Consider the following 6,545-nt stretch of genomic DNA (forward strand, 5'->3'; position numbering starts at 1 on the left):
GAAAAATGAATGTTTCTTGCTCCAACATACTTATATACTCCTTGCTTGCAATTACTAAAATATCCTTTGCCTTAAACGTGTTTATCCTGTCGCTGATAATTAAATCCATGCTTAACCAAATTTACCTGATAAAACATTCTCCGTCATACTTGATTTCCGTGAATATTTGTCCTCTCACACGTTTGACTAGAAATATTCCAATACTAACGAGTGGGATATTACAAACTTAATGTTTCAACATCGTGCTAACTAACACAAATTACATAAAAGTAAAAGACAAGAAAATAAAATGCACAATAGAATTGTTAATCCAGTTCGGTGACAAACACACCTACTTTGGAGGCTACCAAGCTAATAGGAAGGAAATCCATTAGTGTAGTCCTTATTCTATGTCTTGACCAAACTCCTTGCTTACAACTCTAGACCTAGGACCTACCCGTCTTGACTTCAACCTAGGAACTCCTAGATCTGAGATCCCATCTCACTTCCATCAATCAACCACAACCCCTATGATTATTAGATTACAACTCAATTTGGTGAAGTTACCTTCAAAAACAAACTAACTCCGTGCTTCACAGCTTTAGAGTAACAACAACTTACAACTCAATAAAACAGTCCTAGGTTTGCATCAACATGATACAAGAAAGGCTCACAATTAACAAACTAAAACTCAGTCCTTATCAATATCAAAACGATACAAGAAAAGGCTCACAAATAACAAAGACTCAAAACCCTAAAAACTTTATTCTCTTGAATGACGTACTTGAATAATTAATTAGGTATTCTAGTCTTGTATATATACTAAAGCAGCACGAGCTTGATAAGCTTGATAGGCTTTAGAACATTGTAGATCATTTAGCTGATCCACGTAACAAAATAGTAACAAATATAACAACTTTGGGAACTGCCAAACGCAACACCAAGGAATCCTAAAATATTATCTATACTTTATGAACAAATCACCCAGAAGATTCTTGACAAAAAATCGTTACTTGGTGAACAAGAGATAAGACGTGGTTTCCTTAATAAGATAAAGCGCGTGAAAACAAAGCCACAAGCACAGGACACACTGAACCGTGCCAAGATGTTGAAACATCATTTCCAACATCGTATAAGTTGCCCGGATGTTGGAACAACATATGCAACATCAAACTAGAGTATTTGTTTTAGCAATAATGAAGCCAATATACCAAATACCCAACAAGTCTTAGTAATGTAACCTTCTAAGTACTTACTACTAGGGTCAACTCTCTTTCGGTAACTTTCGCTAGTTAATAATCACTTACTTCCTAGACAAATAGTTACTAGTATAATGCTATAAATATCAAGATATAAGCAACAATATAGTATTAACAATGTTAGTCCCTATCACAACCTAAGTACCTAATCTAGGGTTACGCTCCTTTGAAATAAATTACTAAATCAGGAACTTAATAGCAAACAAAAAATAAATAAAATAAACGACATTGTATTAAATAAATATCCAACAAAAATAAACTGAGGTTCATCTTAGAACTCTAACCTAAAAAGATTTAGTTACACATGGTAACTAAAAACAAATTACTAAAGATAAAAACATACACTAGAGAATCAAGGAGAAGATAGAAACTCTCCTGAAGCTCCAAAGTTGCTTTCCTCTTGAACTGCCACAATTTTGAACGAGAAATTCTGCATGAGGAAGGCCGGTATTTGTAGTGAGATTTTCTACCAGGTTTTGGGCTAAAAGTGCGGACTTTACCCAAAATAAAAGCAGGAAAAGACGCTTGTGCCCCACATTTTCAGATGCACGGGGAACATGCTCATCATGTCGAGCACATGAGAGAGGAAAAACCATGCCCTAGGTGCATGGCATGACATTCCTATGTGCTAGGCGCATGGGGTCATTTCATGGGCCCAAATTCTCCGATTTTCCACCATTGTAAGTCTTCAAATAACTTGCCTCGGAACTAGGGAACATAATTCCTCCCTATTGTAAGTCTTCTGAGGCCTCTTGAATCTTCATTATTTTTCTTCCCGAATCTTCATAATTCATCAGATGTTCTTGATTTTTCGATTTGCATGATTTCTTCATGCAAACTAGAATCTTCAAACCCCTCTAATCTTTCTTTTCAAATTAGTTTAACTTAAAGGGTGACAAAGTAATTTAGTTTTTTAAGAAACTCAATTAATTATTATTATTACTAGTTACAAACCCGTGCTTCGCACGAATTGAATTACCTTTTTTCGAAAATTATTAGCTAAGCATATTCTTCAAAAATATGTAGTATTGTATTTAAAACTAATGTCAATATAATCTCTTACCAGAAATTCTGAGTTGAAGTATATAACTTGACGTCAATTACCAGCGATACTATTATGTTTATACACATCAACTTAGTTGTAAATAGAATACTACTAATATAGCAGTAACATTATAATAACATACCAAATTTAAGATGTGTCCACCATGATGGTTAATTTAGAGTACAAAATATGGTTGGAAACTAAACCAAAATATTCAGATTTTGTGATCAAAACACAAGCTCTACAACATAGATTTTAAAGTACTCATGCATTACGGATTATAAAATTACATTTCCAAAACTACCTGATCATTTTCAATTCCAAAACTAACCACTCCCTCCTGTTGTTTGTTTACTGGATGCGAACATGCTTGACATACATTTTGGTCGGTGAATCCTCCAAATCAAAGATCAATAAGTCATTCTCCTGTAAGTCGCGGCAAACCATTCACCACCCAAATTTTTCTCAGCATTCCTCCTGTCAGTAGTCCTAAAAGTTGTACTAAAAAAGATAGAATATATTCAGTAATCTAATTTATTTCAAGCTAACTTTATATAAAATATCACGGGTTTAATAACGTATTCGATAAAAAAATTATTCGAAAGAAAAGATGTTAAAATGACGGAACATTGTGATTCATCATAAAATATGTATGGGCTGATTAAGAGATCATATAATCAGTTTATGAGATTAGGAATTGACATAATATTTAGGATGAAAACAATTGGAACCAAAAAGGAATCAATGATATGTGAATTATGATTACATATTATCCAAAATTATAAAAAAGAGTGTTCTTGTTGTAGAGTTACCAAAAAAGGATTGATACCCATATTTACATCACATGAAATCAAGTAAAGAAGTAGCATCGGTGAGTGAAGATAATCTTGTCTAGGATTAGAGTTAAGGTGATCTGTTGAAAGTGCGGATCATGAACACCAAATCTTTATTTGGGAATGACTTGAACATGCATATTTTTAGGTGGCTTCTCTAGATCAAAATTAGCTTATCACCTACCTCTAACATATGTTCTCGGCAAAAGTTGAACCATTGACCGCCAAAGTATTTTTCGTAACTTTCTCTCTTTGCCGTTATCAAGCGACACTTATACCTTTTTTGAGTTTGTATGTTGATGAGTGTGATTTTTTCCCTGTTCCTTTTAGAAATGTCCTTGATATCTCATTTGGGAAGTGCTAGGTACAAAACAAATTGCAGTGTTAATTTGATGTTATATATATAAGTACATTTCTAAAACATTTACCAAAACATTATAAATATTTCCTGTAGGAAAAGAACATGTTCTATTTTGTTCAAGAGATTAGGAAAACAACATTATAATTAACATGATACTAATTTGAACCAATGAAGGAACCAACAATGTGCATATTAACGTTACATAATAGTTAGGTTTATAAAAAAGACTTTAAGTGTCATAGACTAACCAAAAAGGGATTTTTGTCAATATTTAAATCAGACAAAATGAAAACAAATGGCATCCCAAACTTAAGATAGTATATGGTTACAATCCAAAGCGATGCGTCAAAATAGTTGAAGTTCAAATAGTTCAGCATCAAAGATCTACTTTCGAACAACTCGAACATGCAAGTTCTTCGATGATTTTTCGAGATCAAAGATGAGCTTACCACCTTCTTCCATCACACGTTCTCTGCAGAAATTGAACCACTGCCCTCCCAAGTATTTTTCATAGCTTTCTCTTTCGGCGGTAATGAGGCGACACTTATATTTTCTCCGTGTCTGGTCATCAATGAGAGTGATTGTTTTGCGCTTTCCTTTTAGAATTGTTCTTGACACCTCGTTCGGAAAATGCTAAACATGGAAATAACAACAATATTAGTCTAATGCATATTAACATGGATAAGACATATGCGAATATAGTTACATGTAATTTATAAAATAAAGGTAGCATAACTGTTTTTAAGCTAAAGAAAATGTATCATGACTTTTAATATATCTTCCTAAAAAGGCTAGATAAATGCATTCATGTGCATTATAGGATCCCCGTTGACCAATTAACATTGTTGAAACAAATGGAAATTAAGCATTACTCCCGCATGTGCATTTATAGCTAGCACCATTTGACATTGATGTCTTCCAACATTTAGTGCAACTCTCATAATATCATCTAAACTGGTTATGATTGAATTGAGTTACAATATAAAGGTGCAATATATATATATGGCATTTCAAATGAAAGGAGTGGTTATTATGAGAGATGAGATGACTTAATAATAACCATTAGATCTAAACTAATCATTTTACTTCATCAATAGCTATGCAGTCAATTAAAACAAAAAACACAGCTCTTCGTCTTTTCTCTGTACACGCTTCTCAATGCAACTTGTATAGAACCCTTTAGCTGACGATGTGATGCTTACTGCTTTTGTTAGAAGATTTCTATGGCCACCTAAATCATACATACCCCAATTGAATGTTTTTTTTTTCTTTCTATTTTCCATTTTCGTGACTCGTTTCTTATCAATTGATTGAATTTTTTAAAAAGGGTTAATTTAAGTTGGATTTGAACAATAGTAGAATTAAACTATAATTTCACTCCTAACCAAATCAGCTTGTGATTATTTGTTAGTCTTCTACGAAATTACTTTAACTAATTGAAATTTCTCTCCCAAAGCTATCATAATCTTTTTTCTTTGACAAAATCTTATTATGTTTTCTTTCTATTGAACCTCAATTGAGGGAAAGGAAAGAAAGGAACAGAAGAACGTTGAAGAGATCCTTTATATAGAGAGAAAAATCAAGGAAGAACAATACATAGAAGAGGTAAAAGTGCAGTCACTTATGATTTATGCAATAGAGAGAGAACGACGGGATAAGTGAAATGGAGAAAGCCAATTTACTCTTAACACTCCTCTCATTTGATATGTCATATATATATATAAGTATAATTTTTTTAGGCATCTATACCTTTTTTGAAGAAAAGATATCTACAATTTTACTTTTAATTAAAATAAAAAAATTTACAAAAAATAATCATACGCATTATGCAACGCCAAAAAAAATTATACGCATTAGCGTAACAAAAAAACAGACACACATAAAATATTTTTATTTGAAGAAGTTAAATTAGTCCACTCAAATTAGCACTAAAGAGAATCAAACTTGAGACCTCAAGGAGGAGCACACTCCCAAGTCCCAAGTCAATACCACCAGGCCAACCCAAGTGGGTTGACACACATAAAGTATTACTCTAAACGCTAATGTGTGTGTGTGTGTTAGCGAGGTTGAAGAAAGAAAATAAAAATATTTAGTATCATTATATGACAGCGTAAATAAAAATATTTGTGAGGTTGTGATGATGAAACGATATTGAAATTAAATATATAAGTGATAAAAAGATAATAAAATTCCTTTGAAAAAAGGTAATAAAATTAAATGGAACCTCCTTAAAAAAATTAAATGACACGGTTCAAATAAAAATTAAATGGAAGATAAAAACATATTGAAATATAATATTAAAAAAATAAAAGAAAAGGTTCCCACCGTGAATTGAAGAGAGATGTTTGTGAAATAAATTATCGAGAAGTAGTTTTTTGAAGTAGCATTCAACAACTTCTGGTCAAAGTTCATTTCATTCAATTTTATGCATTAAAAAAAGGTACCCTTTTTGGTAAGTACTTAATTGATATTGTATTTGACCTAACCTCTCCTTAAAAATGTAGAAAAGTTAAAAAAAAAAACCCGGGTCAAACGATACCTTAATCTACCACAACGGCAGTGTAGAAACAACTGAATTTGGGAGAAAAATTGAAAAATAGTTAAAAATAAAAAAATTAGAAAATAGGTAGAAGTTTTTAAAAATATAAAAATTGGAAGAGAAAAATTGGAAAATAGTTAAAAATTAAAAAATTGGAAAATAGTTAAAAGTTTTTAAAAATATAAAAATTTAAAAATAGTTAAAAAAAATCGGTGAGGTAGCACTCAACCAAGCAACACTAAAAAAAATTATATGCATTAGCGTAACAAAAAAAGAGACAGCCGAACATAAAATATTACTCTAATTGTTTATGTGTGTGTGTGTGTATATTCGTGAGGTTGAAGAAAGAAAATAAAAATATTTGGTATCATTAAATGACAACGTGAATAAAAATATTTGTGAGGTTGTGATAATTAAACAATATTGAAATTAAATACAAAAGTGATAAAAAGATGATAAAATTGCTTTGAAAAAAAAGATAATAAAATTAAATGTAACCTCCTTAAAAAAATAAATAATAAAGTTAAAT

Source organism: Medicago truncatula, chromosome 7 (genome assembly GCF_003473485.1).
Source record: "Medicago truncatula cultivar Jemalong A17 chromosome 7, MtrunA17r5.0-ANR, whole genome shotgun sequence".
Classification (NCBI taxonomy): domain Eukaryota; kingdom Viridiplantae; phylum Streptophyta; class Magnoliopsida; order Fabales; family Fabaceae; genus Medicago; species Medicago truncatula.